The following is a 15,126-nucleotide window of genomic DNA, read 5'->3' on the forward strand; positions in this document are numbered from 1 at the left end:
CAGTGAATACCAATAATGGTTCTGCATGATTAATCAAGTCTGCTCTTGGCTTGTCACCATTCATTACTTCTAAAGGGTATTTCTGACAAAGCTGCACACTGGAGAAGTTTAGATACTTCTTTTTTGAGTAGTCTGATACCAGAAAAGAAGGGAGACACTATGGTATTGTGAAAAGATTGCTGCTATTAATAATAGCTTAATTTAGAACTCACTCTGCACCAGGCGCTGCGCTGAGAGCTGAGTGCCCATTGCTTCTGGCAGTGATGCTGCAAGGTGCCTTCCACGACTGCCTCTGAGACTCAGAGACATCCAGTCTCTTGCCCCAAGTCACCCAGGAGGGAATAGCTGATCCAGGCAGCCTGGCTATTGGAATGCATGGTTTTCTCCTGTGCCTCTTGCGAGATTCAGCTTCTAGAACTACTGTTACCATTAAATTGTGCCGTGGGCAGATTTCCTTAATTTTTCCTTTACAATGACTTCTGATATTCCTTTTCCATCTCTTGTACCTCTGAATTATTATTCATCGGTGTAGTCAAGGTGATGATTTTTGACACCTTGATTAGTACATTTCCACGATGGGTGGAAATTGGTACATTTCCACGATGGGTATTTCAAACTATATTGAGACACTAATTAGAACTTTAGGACAAATAAGTGGCAAATTGCTAATCAGGGTGAATAAAGTGAAGTCTCAGATTTTATAGCACCACCACTAATACCTTCCTACTATTGACTTTATTATTGATTCTTTAGTGCTGGAATCTGTGAAGTTTGTTTTTTTTAATTTATTTTAGAGAAGTATAGTTCATTTACAATGTTGTATTTCTACTGTACAGCAAAGTGATTCAGTTATACATATATATATATATACATTATTTTTCATATTCTTTGGAACCTGTTAAGTTTAAGGAAACTGGCTATACCATACATTGATTTAACCACTCTTTGTTTCTTTAGATCGGAAGAAAAACAAGAATGCACTTTAAAAACCACTTCTGGTTTATAAGGTGACACATTAATCCTCAAAATGACAGGAAATCAAGATGATTCTGTCTGCGGGGTTTCATTTATTAAAATTTAATTTGCTCCTGTGCTCAGCTCCAATTGCTCTGTGCTAGCAAACTAGCTATAATTAGATTAGCAGCCTGCTAAACGCTGGTGACAGCCTGAGCCTCAGAGAGCATGTGCCGGATTCCGCCCGAGCCGCTCCTCATTGGCTGCCAGCCTAGCTGCTCGCCGGTTTGATAGGTTTCCACAGTACTCTTTATGCTGCATTGGAGACACGGATACAGAGTCACTCTGCTGCGTTCTGGCCACCGTGGAGGTGCTTAGCTGGTAACGTTACAGGAGGAATCAGGCACCGAGGAGAAGGCGATCGTCTTTGTTGAGAGAGCGAGGCAGTCACCGACTGCCGGCTGCCAGAGGAGATCAAGGAAGAAGTTTCAGTTCATGGTAATTACTCTGAGTCTTTATCTCGCCTGAAAGACACGGCCATGCATGAAATGAAGTGTGTGCATCATGTCATCTGTTTAATTTGATCTTGCTTTTGTTAATATCACACGCTCTCCGGCGTTCCATGTAAAATATGTCCTCCCGAAGAAAGCTGGGCTGGTAGACAGCTACCGTCTTCATGTAGGAATCTTGTTTTTACCTGGATTCAAGGGTGCATGTGCCGGGGAGCGCTTCTTATTGGTTCTCTGCTGTTTTAGGAAAGCCCGATGTTGCATCCATTTAGGTGTCTTTGGAGGTGCGTTTCAGTGCCCTGTCGACTTTGTTCGCATGGGGTCCGGACTCTCCTGAATAATGAGCCGTGGAGGAGAGTTTGGAGAAATACACTTTAATTAGGACAGCAGCGGGTCTCCTGGTGCCAACGCAGGGTCTCAGCCGAAGTAATGTCCATTGTTTCTTCAAAGATGTGTGCAGCCTTCATTTTGGATGATTCTCTTTGTTTCCCCTTCTGTAGTTTTCATGAAGCTTTTTTCATACAGAGGATGTTAGCGTATCCCGTTCTACCAGAAACACTTCTAGGTGTGTATTCGGCCTGTGCTGAACAGAATTTTTGACTCGGGCTTTGTTTAACAAGGATGTTGTTTTGGGAGTTGAAATCACAGAAGGTGGGGTTCTCACCACTTTGACTTATGTTTGACAACATTTTAAAATTTCTATTCATGGTTGCCTGGATGATTTTCCAAATCAAATAGCAAATAATCTTGAATTCTGTGATAAAGGTGATACATTCAGAAGGAAAAATATTTAAACGGCCAAGGCTGAGCTTAGAGAAATGCAAACAAATGCAATGCGAGCGTCTGCTTCTCAGCGTACCTTCTCCGTAGTGTTCTGTTTTATTCAGGAAGAGCCCCTTGCCACCATTTAGCCCTCAAACTTCAATATTGATGTCCTCACTGTATGAGACGGTGGAGACTACAGAAACTTGTGTATTGAGTCACCAGTCACACGGCTGGCTGGCTGCCACCATGCGTCTGGGATCCGTGGAGAGCTCTGCTGGTATCTGAAGGCTGTCAGGAATTATCTCCCTGCTCCTGAAAAGACAGACATTGCCATTTCAGAATTTGGTTAAAGTAGCTGCTTTGATTTGAAGCTATAATCTGGTTCAAGGGGTTCGTCGTGTTCTTTGGTCGAGGAAAACTTCAGAACCCTAACTGTGCTTCCCTCCCCATCCACACCCTCAGCCCCTGCGAATTCCCTCCCTCCTCCATTCCTGGGGTGTACTGTTTCTCCCAAATAACAGTTTGAAGAAAACAACAAGGAATATTCTGAAAGTTTGTCCTTTATTGTGATAGGGTGTTGCCTGTAATACAAAAGTTGAGTGTGGTTCATTGTCATCCAGCATCTGGGTTTTGAGATGCCGTGTCTGGTGAAATGGGCACTGGAGGGGTCACCCTGTGGGGGACGCTGACTTCCTCTTTGGACGCCCCGATGATGCAAACCACGCCCCAGTCACATTTCACAAGGGTGCGTGGTGGGGAGCGGAGGGCGCAGCTCAGTTCTGGGCTTTGCTCTTCCTCACCTGCCCAGAGCCCTCCTGCTTCTTCATTCTTTGCCTGAGATGCTCCCTGTGCAGATGTGGAAAATAACCTCCTATCCACAGACGGGCTGAGACCCTCACTTGGGGAAGAATAAACTGATGCGATCCCATCGTTGTCTGTCCCTCTCCCTTTTCTTAATCTCGTGAAACGCTTCCTAAATTACCCTGGTCTTAGAACATTCTGAGAAGTCGGCTGCCTTAAAAGTAAATTATTGTTCAAACGCAAGCTGTGTGACTCTCCCCTACAAGCGTCGTTGTGAGGCTGTGCGTCACGGGAAGCCGTGGGAAGTGGTTCTGGCTGATGCTGATTCTCAGGGTTGGACCTTAAAAGACTTTCTGTATCTAGAAGGAACTTCTTAAAAAGGTAAATATAAATATAACCGTGTGTGAATATTGTGTAGTAATTTACTATGATATCCCGGAGGGCCTTTTAACATACACTAAAGGGGCATTTTTCTAATAGCACTAAGTAAAATGTTATTTATGTTTTTGCAGAGTAACAAAATCTGCACTTTTATCTTCAGATGAATCACATCTTAACATTTTTTTTAACTATACGAAGAGGAATCTTTATGTATTTCTGAGATAAGAAAGTAAAAACAAATGTCTTGGGCACTTTATAATTTTGTTCTCTCTCATCCTTATAATTCCATAACTCTTTATTGATGAATGACATTTCTGACCAATCAAAAATAGGTCTATTAGCATGAACTAGAGTATAAAGCATATAATATTTTAAAATTAAAACACTGTTTGCTCTAAGAGATACTTTCTCACTTTTTCTTCTAGGGGCTTATAATGACAGCAGGAAAAATGATAATCAGTCTAAAAATGAAAAGCCCTTCCACGTAGAATATGATGTGCCACAAGGCAACTGGGTTGCACAGGGCCTGAAAGTTACAGTAAAAAGGAAGGGGGGCTTCCCTGGTGGCGCAGTGGTTGAGAGTTCGCCTGCCGATGCAGGGGACACGGGTTCGTGCCCCGATCCCGGAAGATCCCACATGCCGCGGAGCGGCTGGGCCCGTGAGCCATGGCCGCTGAGCCTGTGTGTCCGGAACCTGTGCTCCGCAACGGGAGAGGCCACAGCAGTGAGAGGCCCGCGTACAGCTAAAAAAAAAAAAAAAAGAAAGAAAGAAAAAGGAAGGAGTGGGGGACAGTCCAGGGCATGGGGTGAAGAGTGGCCAGGTGGTGCCTGCAGGCGGCTCTCTGGCTGGTCCCCTAGCATCTGTGGCATCAAAAGCACTGAGGGAGGCCAGTCATACACAATTGATAAGTATTTCAGGGTCGATCCTCCAGAGCCTGCCTGGGTTGGAAAAAGTTTTGAGGAGCCATTAGGCCTCATCTAAGTGTGTCTAGTTTTTCTTTCATTATTTATTCTGTAATTACGGGCACCTGCCATGTGCTAGGTTCTGTGCTAAGCCTTAAAAAAGGAAAGAAGGCGCAGCCCTCTCAGCAGGAAGTGGCAGATTGTGGAGGAGAGGCCGTGAGAGAAATAATAATCGGGTGCAGGGAGCAGAGGGAGGCGGCCAGCTTGGGGATCCTGAGGAGGAGTGACCAGGGGTGGGGTGTGAAGACTTCAGGGCAAGGGCAGTAGTGCCTGATCTAGAAGGTTTCTGCACCACGTGCACCACTCTTAGTGTCAGGTAGGAGTCAGGGTGGGCCACGGACCTGGTTCCTCTTTGACAGGGACTCTCAGTCTCCCTGTTGCCTTATGTGTGACCTGTAATAGTAAATGTCATACACAGGAACTGTCGTGCCTTCTCTTCCTCCTCCCAGCCCTCCTCAGAATGCACACTAGATTGCTGCCTGGAAGTATTTTTTCTTTTTTCTTTTCTTTTTTTTTTTTTTTGGCGGTACGCAGGCCTCTCACTGTTGTGGCCTCTCCCGTTGCGGAGCACAGGCTCCAGACGCGCAGGCTCAGTAGTTGTGGCTCACGGGCCCAGCTGCTGCGCGGCACGTGGGATCTTCCCGGACCGGGGCACGAACCCGTGTCCCCTGCATCGGCAGGCGGACTCTCAACCACTGCGCCACCAGGGAAGCCCTGCCTGGAAGTATTTTTATTGCAATAGATTTATATCACGTGGGATTCGAAAAAAATTTTTACATGCATTCAGTAATTTAAAGATGCATCTTAAAGGCATCACAAAACACCTTCCTCACTGTTGCACTCCTAAGTAATTTAGGGATGGCTTTTGGAACTGCTTGAATTGCCAGGAGTTATCATTTGTGATGGGATGCCGGTTGACTGTTTTATTTATTTAATTAGCTCTTTTATTTATTTCAGTCACTTATTTTGTGTGTGCTCATTAAAGACAAGCTTGTAAATTCTGGGCTTGGAATATAACACTTGCATTTGACCTTCCTATGATTAAGGCCTTCTGCTCTCCTTATACATTTGATGGAATTTAGACGGATTGTCAATCTTGCCGGGTTTGGAGAGGAAGTCCCCCTTAAGGGTCTCACACTTGCATTAGCTCTTGCCACCAGGCAAATGTCTACATGGAACCAGGCCCTGCATCTCCGATACTTTGGGGCCTGCAGGCAGAACACCCTCCAGATGCTCTAGTTCTCTGCCCTGTCAGGCTTGCACACCGACGTTTGCACAGCCCGTCAGAAGAGCAGCCTCTGTCTTTCCCTGTGTCCTTACCCCGCCCTCCTCGCTGAGCTGGAAGTATTCTCCGTCAGAGCTGATTGCAGAGCCGGCAGCCAACCCTGCTGGCTTCCCGTCCCTGGCTGTTCCTTCCCAGCTGCCTTTTCTGCTCCCCTTTTAAATAGATGTTCTCCAAGGTTCTGCCCTCCGTTAGCCCCCCTGTTCCCTGCATTCCATCGGTTGGTTCATCCACGGCCACAGAGACTCAGCCGCCTTCCTGCGTGTCCGCAGGGCCCCCACTCCAGCCACATTGGCCTCCTTGCTCCCCTTGCTCGGGGCCCCGGCTGCCCCCCTGCTCGGAGGGTGCTTCCCCCAGTAGACCCCAGGCTTGTTCCCTCAGTGTCTTCGGGATTATGCTCAAGTGTCCCCAACTGCCATTCCAGTGGGACAGTCTAAGACAGTATCTGTTGTATTTAGTCTCCACTCTCTGGAAGTCAGAGACTTGGTCTTAACCCCCAGAGCCTAGAACAGAACTTGGTCCATAGAAAGTGCTCAGTCAGTCCTGGAGAGTGAATGAATGAATGAATGGCTACTGGCGTGGCAGGCTGCAGTGCTGTGAAGGCTGCAGTGCTGTGAAGGCTGCAGTGCTGTGAAGGCTGCCCCTGTGGCAGTCAGGAGCTCTGCCCCGGCCAGCTGGGTGGTCTGTGCTGAGCCCTCGCCCTGAGTGGGCTCTGTGTCCTGGACTGAAGTGCGGTTTGTCCCAGGTGGGCTCTAAGGCCCTTTAAGACTCTGACAGCCTGTCACTCCCTGCACACACGCGGACTCCCGTGTGTAGAGCAGCAGTTCTGAGGATGAGATGATGCCCTGTCAACCTTCATTTGTGTGACTTTCCTACAACTTGGTGTTGATATTCTTCTATCTTTATACTTGCTATCTGCAGTTAAATGGCTCCGTCAAAAACTAGTCAAGGTGAACAAAACACTTAGCTTCTAACTGAAATGTGTATGTAAAAACTAGCACAGTTTGGTTTACCTCTGTGTTCGTTATCTGTTTTTTTAATTTATTGACCAATTTTTAAAAGAATCTTCATTTTCTGTGGTTGTATATATTTAATAGCCTGCCTATTTTTGTCAAATAAAAAAGCAATAGCGATCTTTTCTTTTTTTAGATATTTCGTGCAGCAGAGAGTACTTTAAGAGAGGAAGGATTCCCTGTGACTTCTGCCTGCAATCCGTAAAATACTCAGTCCTCTTTCAAGTAAGTGTATTGCTTTGCTTTGATCCATTCTGAGCAGAAGGTATTGATTCTCTCTGAAAACCTACGTCATATTACACTAAGACAAAAAGGCTGAAGTTTCAGATATTTTGCTTTTTTTTTTTTTTGAGATAACCGTCTTGTTTTTATTGTTTGCTGTGAAATACAGTGTGAATGGATGTCCACGTAGAAGCACACTCCCCACAGGGAGGTCTGGTTCCCAGTGGCCGCTCTGTTTAGGGGTTACTCACTGCCACCAAACTAAGCCCTTTTCTTCACGTCCACAGAGATTGGTCACAGCTTCCCTGGCCAAAGCCAACATAGGAGAGGCGTCCTCAACACCAAGGGAAGCATATGATGATAGCACTTGTGATAAAAGTATTTTAACAATATACCTTTCATACTGTAACATTTCTCTAAAGAAAGGCTCAGGTCAGAGATCTTGGAATTTTCCAGATCTTCAGGTGGATCCATATACCAAAACAAGCAAAAAAAGAGGAGTCCCACCTTTGAGGGCCTGCAGGACCAAACTAACAGTGACGATGATTTCCTTCCCCAGGGGTTTCCGTGACATGTTGCCTACGTGTCTCCCAGCAGTTCTGGTCTTTTAAGGGCTGTGTAATATTTACTCATAATCTCCCTGGTATCTAGACGTGCATGGATTCGAAAACAGTATCTAAAAAATGAACGTTTTTACCCTCCAGTGCGAAGTACACTGTCTGTGCTTGGGGAGTGAGGTGGTGTTTTCTGGCAGCCCTAATGCTGTAGGGCCAACAGCAAATGCCTGGGAGCTTGGGGCACAGAGATGTTTGCAGGATGGCCTCCCTAGGGAGGTCCTGTCAGGAGGGCAGAACCTAGATGTCAGCCAAGGGACAGACCGAGAGGGTGGGGCAGGTGTTGGAGGACAGTCAGCAGACGTGGGAATGTATGTGTCTGTAAAGGACATTGCTGGGTGCTTTGTCCCACGTCCACGCCACCGGCTTCCTTCCTGATGGTGAGCCTGGAGACATCCTTTAGCCAGACCCATCTTCCCATGAAGGAGCTGAGGAAGTGGATGAGCAGTGGCCAAGGTCCAGATGGTTCCTCCCCTTTGACAGAGGGGCTGAGAGCTCAGTGTCACCAAATGAGGAAGTTGAGAATGTTTAGGAAATTGACAGACAGCTAGCTCTCCAGTTAACTCACGTGTGCAAGGACCTGACACGTGGTAAAGAGCAGCCCTTGTGAGGTCACCAAGTCTTAGCCTCGGCGCCCATGTTCCCACGTGACCACATGCTTTGGTTTGATTGACGGCTATCCTCGAGCCTCTCTTCCAGCATCCATATGTAACGTACCATTCCCTGGATAGCACGCCATGCATTTTATAGCTGCTTATCATTCCATCATGAAGAACTTTGTTGGGTAGACGTTGTTGGTCTCCTGGAATCTTAGCATCTAACTTAGGCTGACAAATAAGAATCAGCCTCTGCCAGGTGGAATTCTGCAGTCTGTGGAAAGAGGGATTAAAGAAAAAGCCAACAGCACATTTCAGTGAGACATGCTGAAATGCATCAATCTTATCACCGTGTTCCCTTATCACAGATATAAGAAGTTCTGATATGAAAGCCTTGGGCTCCTCTTGGCTGGAGGGAACTCAGCATCTCCCATCCCCAGCCCCCAGCTCGTAGAATTGCACCTCCACACAGGTGGGTTTAATGGGGGTTGTCTCCAACAGGGCCTGTCTTCCCCACTCTGCTCGTTCTAGGAGCCCACCCATCTCGATTTGCCTACAAGTGAGAGGTTTTCTGGAACATGGGACTTTCAAGTGCTAAAAGTAGGACAAGTCCCCAGCAATCAGGGGCCTCTTGTTCCCTCTCAGGATTCCCTGCGCCCCTCCTCCCACCCAGCTGGCTCCTGGCAGCAGGTGAATTGGCAGCCCTAGTGGCCAGGAAAGAACTGCAAGGTTGAGCAGACATGAGTGTATACTCAGCTCTGCTGCGTACTAACCCTGCCATTGGACTTCACCTCTAAGCCTCAGTTTCCCACGTGCCAAGCAAGAATACCAACACGCTCCTAGGGATTTGGGGAAGGTCACATGACCACAGGAAGTGCCGGGGAGAGGGTAGGCCTGGAGAAGCGGGGGCCCCTCCTTCCTCCCTCTCGGACCAGATAGTGAGTTGCCTTCACAGGCATAATCGTCTTGAGCTTTGTCAATATTATTATTTGGCCAGGCCCTGCATCAGGAAGATTAGAAAGGATTCAGCCCTGTCACTCATTAACGCAGTGTCGCCTGGGTTAGGTAGACTCTAAATCTGGGCTCCTATGTGTGATTCCCAAGTAATGCCAGGTCTCTGTGTGCTGGTTACTTTAAATCGTTTTTATACCAGTTTCCCCTAAAGAAGATAGAAACAAACAAAAAGGTGCTCTAAAGATTGTTGTGAAAAGCATAGTTGTTGTCTTGTTATCCAAATGTTTTCAATTGTTTTAGGCTATTTTCACATTTAAAGTTCTTTAAAACTTGTTCTTTTCTGAGTTTATAAATGATAGATAAGTCGCCTTATAAAGAATATGTATTATTATTGTCATCAACATTTTTCACCACTCCTCAATACATGTATTTAAGGTTACTATGTTTTTAAAGTATAAGATGGGTCTTTTTAAAAAAGCGATCCCTTCTTTTAGGAAACTAAAAAAGAAAATGCAGGCATAAAATGACCTTGTAATGTGCTTTGAATCAAACTTTTGAGTTTTTTCAACCTAGAACCTCAGTCCTCCTATGTAGTGTACATGTAAGTCACCTTTCAAGGGACACACAACTACCAACCTCTGTGCGTTATTCAGGTGATTGCAGTTTCAGGAAGTAAGTTACAATGTTTCCCTTGTTTTTAGTTGCTCATTATCTTAATCAAACTGAAATAATTGATAAAGTCAGTTTCTCCCGGAAAGTTGCCATTTTCAAAACTTCTCTGGGATGGAGTTTTGTTCTTTTATAGTGTGAGTGCTGGGGACTTGAGATTGCTGGGAGCAAAAGCAGCCTTGCAGTTTTGTTTGTGTGGTAAATGGTCCTGACCGAGAATACCTGCTGGCTTGCCACAAACACCTTTTCTCCATCTCAGCGTTTCCTGAAGCTGGTCCTCCGCAGCGAGGGATCTGTTTCCCCTCCATGACTCATCTACCTTTCACGCCAGCATCTCTGACTTCTGCTTTTTCCCACATCAGTTCTTTGCCAAGAGAGTGACTCAGAGCTCAGGTTCCACCAGAACCATCAGGTGGCTCCTCGAAGCCGGCTCAGCTGACCTTGAGCAGGTCTCCTGGGGCCGGGGAGAGCTGGCCGCTGCCGAGACCCCCTGACCGGGCTCGCTGCCTTTTAAAAAAGAAGAGGGAGAGGAGGGGGCATCCTTGGGAAAAAGCAGCTGGGATTTCAGTTGTTTTATTCCCCTTGTTCACAGAGATCCTATAGGCTTCTGGAAGGATAGATATAAGGATATTTCCCTCTCTAAAATAAATACCCCTCCCCACGGGACTTCCCTGGTGGTCCAGTGATTAAGACTTCACCTTCCAATGCAGGGGGTGCAGGTTCGATCCCTGGTTGGGGAGCTAAGATCCCACAGGGCTCGGGGCCAAAATAAAGCAAAAGAAAAAACAGAAGCAATATTGTAACAAACTCAATAAAGACTTTAAAAATGGTCCACATCAGAAAATATTCAAAAAAAATAATTTAAAAAATAAAATAAAATAAATACTCCTGTACATAGATTCTGTTTGTGAGGATTTAACACACATTTATTATGAAGTTCAAGAAGCCACTGTTGATTACAATTTAAATTACTAAATTACCGTTTAAGTTATTTGGCATATTTAAAATGCTGTTTTTTGAAATCAAATGAAAGACAAATTCTGTAGGTTGCAGTGTGTGCGTCCTTTGTTGTTGTTCATTATTAATGGCTGTTACACTTTAAGTCAGTTCATTGTCAACGGAGGCATTGCTTTTCTACAAAGACCAGCAGAAAAGGTACGGCCGTCATCTGTGGAAGGCCTGCTCTGGGACGCCACTGCTGGAAGCGTCACATGCCTGCAGAGAAGGTATGAGTCTTCATGGTGTAGACAGGGGTACAAGAATCAAAGAGGTTAACCTCATATAAAGGGCAACCATGTGACCAGACACACACTGGGTGTAGAACCCAGGTCCACCTCTTCTATAAGACCCCAGACCTTTCACACCAGTTGATTTCTTTATAGTGATGGGGTCATAAATGGAACCAGAAAGTTGGTTGAGGGCCCCATAAGAGCATGGCCATTCGAGAGAGAGGAGGACGCCTGCTGAGGGGTTAGACCTTCACGTTCATTCTCCAGCCTGCCGCGTGTCTGCTGCATCCCTGCGGACTGAGAAAGCGTTTATGCGTTCTGAATACTCAGCGAAGCTCAGAAACATGGAGTGTCCTCTCCACGCTGGTCCACGCACGATAGCCCAGTGCTGTGGTCTCAGTGTGTGTGCCCCCCCCCAAATTCATATGTTGAACTCCTGGTGGCCAATGGGGAGGTAATTAGGAGATGGGGCCTCTGGTAGGTGCTGAAGTCCTGAGGGTGGCCCCTCATGAATGGGGGAGGGATTAGTGCCCTTTACAGAAGAGGCTCCGGGGAGATGCCTTACCCCTTCTGCCACGTGAGGATGGGGCAGGGAGTCTGCAGCCCAGAGGGGAGGCTTCACCAGAACACGACCGTGCCGGCACCGTGATCTTGGACGTCCAGCCTCCAAAATTGTGGAAACTAAACGTCTGTTGTTCATAAGCCACCTAGTCTGTGGCATTTTGTTATAGCAGCCTGAACATAACAAAGACCCGTAGGATAAAAGTATGTTAAATATTCAGTTCTGTTATTTTGTTACGTACCTGTGTTCATAGATATAACAGAAACCTGAGAATCCTCCTAATCTGCGTTTCTTCTTTGGGAAATTCCTCCTGTTTAGCTGAGGAGGAGAAGCCACTTTCTCTGCCCCTGGTCTTTGGGTTGTGTTTGGACATGCTTCACGGAGCACTGGTCCATCGGTGACCAGAAGTATTGATCTCTTGCCGTTACTTGAGTCTTGTGGGTCTGATTCTCTGTAGGACACACTTAAAGCTGAGCTCAACATCATCCTTGGTCAAAGAGAGTCAGCTTTGACCAGGACGGTCAGCGGAAGGACCTTCCTCTGGAAGGACACCCCATGGCGTGACTGTACCCCACGTGCCTGTATAGGCGTCAGGCTTTGCGGACCCTCCATGTGTCCCGTGCATCGGCTCTGTCATCTCTTTGTCACCAGACAGCTCCATTCCTGACTTCGCCATCTGTTCATGAGCCTGCCTTAGTCTTTGCTCTCAAACCAGTCCACTTGGTAAGCAGAAAAGTCTTTTGCAAGCACTGTTTTCATCTTGTTACTTCCCTGCTCCAAAATCCTGCTTCCTCCCAGTTACCTATGGATCAGATTTAAATTCCAGAGCCTGGCAGTTAAAGCCACCTCTCAACTGGGATCCCCACCCTCATCAAGTCAGTATCCAGGGACTTCCCTGGTGGTCCAGTGGTTAGGACTCTGAGCTTCCACTGCAGGGGGCACGGGTTCCATCCCTGGTTGGGGAACTAAGATCCCACATGCCGTGCAGCATGCCCCCCCGCCAAAATTAAACACCCAAACAAAAAAACCCCCAAAAAACACAAATATCCATTTCTCTCCTCCTGTTTTTCACATACCTGTCTCATCAGAGTGTACGAGCTTTTCCTTGCCTGGAATTCCTTATCAATTCCTGTCTCTCAGAGTCTGGGAGTTCCTTTGAGGCCCATTTCAAAAGTTACTTTTTCCTTTTAAAACAAAAGTCTTGGGGAACTAAGATCCCGCAAGCTATACTGCATGGCCAAAAAAAAAAAAAAAAAAAAAAGTCTTTTGAGCAAAATCCAAGAATTTTTACCTTTCATTCCTTCAAATTTTTTCACAATTCAATACATACTAGGTACATTTATAAGTAGTCTTGAAATTATTTTTTGCTTTAAGCGTTTATATGATTCTCAAGTTACATGGTAAGTTGATGTAAAATTTTTCCCTTAGTGCAAAGACTGCTCGGGCTCTCAGTTGTCTGAGAGAATGAATAAACAAGCAGCACTACACAAGCCACCCTGGCCGTCCACACGGCGCACGAGGAGAAGGTGGGCTGGAGTTGAAATCCGAGAGGAAACTGCGGAGCATTTTGCTGCATTAGCAGAGTTCTGAGGACTGATTAAGTTCCTGGAGAGGGTTGAAGCTATTTATCAACCTGGGAAGCCCTCCACAAAAATAACAATTTTATTCAACAACCCAGACTGGAAAGCTGCTGTCAGTTCTTTTTTTTTTTTTTTAATTTATTTATTTTATTTATTTTTATTTTTGGCTGCGTTGGGTCTTCGTTGCTGTGCGCGGGCTTTCTCTGGTTGCAGCGAGTGGGGGCTACTCTTTGTTGTGGTGCGCGGGCTTCTCATTGCAGTGGCTTCTCTTGTTTCGGAGCACGGGCTCTAGGCACACGGGCTTCAGTAGTTGTGGCACGCGGGCTCAGTAGTTGTGGCATGTGGGCTTAGTTGCTTCATGGCATGTGGGATCTTCCTGGGTCAGGGCTCGAACCCGTGTCCCCAGCATTGGCAGGCAGATTCTTAACCAGTGTGCCAGCAGGGAAGCCCTGTTGTCAGTTCTTAAATGTCCATAATCTAGTAATATCTAAATAGACATGTACTAACAAAATCAAGAGGAAAGTAACAGCATCTCCTCCGGAAGATGGAACAGACCCACTGACAGCAAGAAGCACAAGTAGAAACTCAGTCAAAATCCCCCTCAGTTGGGGGGCTCAGTTCAGATTTCCTCTCCTGCGTGGAGACTCTTCTTATCCCCAAATCTGCGTCTATTCAGAATTTACAGATTCCATGTACTCGTGGTCCCTCCGGGCTATGCGTGCAGTCCCGTCCTCTTTTCATTCTCTGAGGATATAAAGGGCGCTAATTAGTCTGGTTTCTGTTACGGGAAGTTGCTGCGCCTGTTTCTAGTCGATTATAAGCGATGTGAGGGTAGGAATTATGTTTTAATTCTGTGTCTTTAGAATCCAGCACAGAATCTAACATGACAGAGGCCTGAGAACAGTCTGTGGGCTTTAACAGGACTGAAGGACATCCTGTATGTGAAAAGGACCGTTGTGGGTTTCACGTCTGCTGTCATGCAAGTGTGACAACAGTGTCTGCGGATACAGGACATGGCCACGCGGGGGTTAAGAGGGCCAGCAGTCCAGGACCTGTCTCCATTATGCAATGTGCTGCATTCTGCTTTTGTGGAGCTGTTTATTCCTCGCTGCATTCCTTGAGCGCCACTGGTTTGCACATGCAGCATTGGTGTCCATCAGCTGTGTACTGGGCTCACTTCACAGCTGGGCGTTCAGCTCATCTGAGTGGCCTTCAGGAGGGCCAGCCAGACTCAGGTGCCTCCTTAGGAGCCTTGGAGAGAACCTCTTACTCTTAACACCCTTTGGTCACTAAGCATTCAAATAAGAGATGCTCAGTACAACTAAGAAAAACTATATAAACCTGTGACTTTAAAGCTCCCATTAAGAACCAAGAAATTAAGAAGACATTTTATGCCAGATCTGCAGCGTTTTAGGGTTTCTCATTGTACTTTATTAGTGACACCTGACATTATGTGTGTTTGCAGTGTATCTCATTAATCTTAAATACAACGACTATGTTTCAAAGCACTTTTTGATAATTAGACATTCGCATCCAATCGATCTCTTATTTTTAAGACTATTGAAACCTGGTTTTGAAGTGCTGTGTGAAGTGTTCTTAAATTTTAAACTAATACGTAGCCACTTTATTGGCACTTAGCCTCATGCATAAGTAGGACGGCTGTGTGCTTCTGAGGATATGTCGTAGGGCGCTACTTCTGTTTTCGACATGTGCATTATTGCCGTGATGTGTGAAATCCTTTACAGACCGCCTCCTTTAGTTCCCAGTCTCCTGCCAGGTCAATACCAGAGGGTGATGCTCTACAGTGCATTTCGGGGCTTGTGCATTTCCCAGTGAAGGCACTGGCGTGGTAACGGACGGAGAGCTCCAGAGGGTAAGGATGCACGTGATGTGGCACCAGTAGGAGATTGTGGAGCTGGGGCTTTGCTTGGCATTTGCTGGGCACCTTCTCAGGGGCCAGGGGTGGCGCTGAGTCCTTTATGTGCGTCACCTCCAGTAGTTCTCACCGTGGGTAGTTGTTGAACAAAGCAGG

The 15,126-nt window shown here is 46.3% G+C and overlaps 1 protein-coding gene across 8 annotated transcripts in view; it reads left to right on the plus strand.

The window, feature by feature from the left end:
- The window catches only part of FAM110B (family with sequence similarity 110 member B), a 131,792-nt gene that overhangs the window by 71,626 nt on the left and 45,040 nt on the right, over positions 1–15,126 (plus strand). For 2 of the 8 annotated variants that reach the window (XM_060115863.1, XM_060115862.1), the window contains exons 4-6: positions 6,805–6,893; positions 8,469–8,572; positions 10,827–10,949. The gene's annotated coding sequence lies outside the window, so the exon portion shown is untranslated. The remainder of the gene's footprint in view (positions 1–6,804; positions 6,894–8,468; positions 8,573–10,826; positions 10,950–15,126) is intronic. The other 6 variants (XM_060115869.1, XM_060115861.1, XM_060115864.1 and 3 more) reach the window with 5 other exon arrangements.

The sequence above is a fragment of the Mesoplodon densirostris genome, chromosome 13 (assembly GCF_025265405.1).
Source record: "Mesoplodon densirostris isolate mMesDen1 chromosome 13, mMesDen1 primary haplotype, whole genome shotgun sequence".
NCBI classification, from domain to species: domain Eukaryota; kingdom Metazoa; phylum Chordata; class Mammalia; order Artiodactyla; family Ziphiidae; genus Mesoplodon; species Mesoplodon densirostris.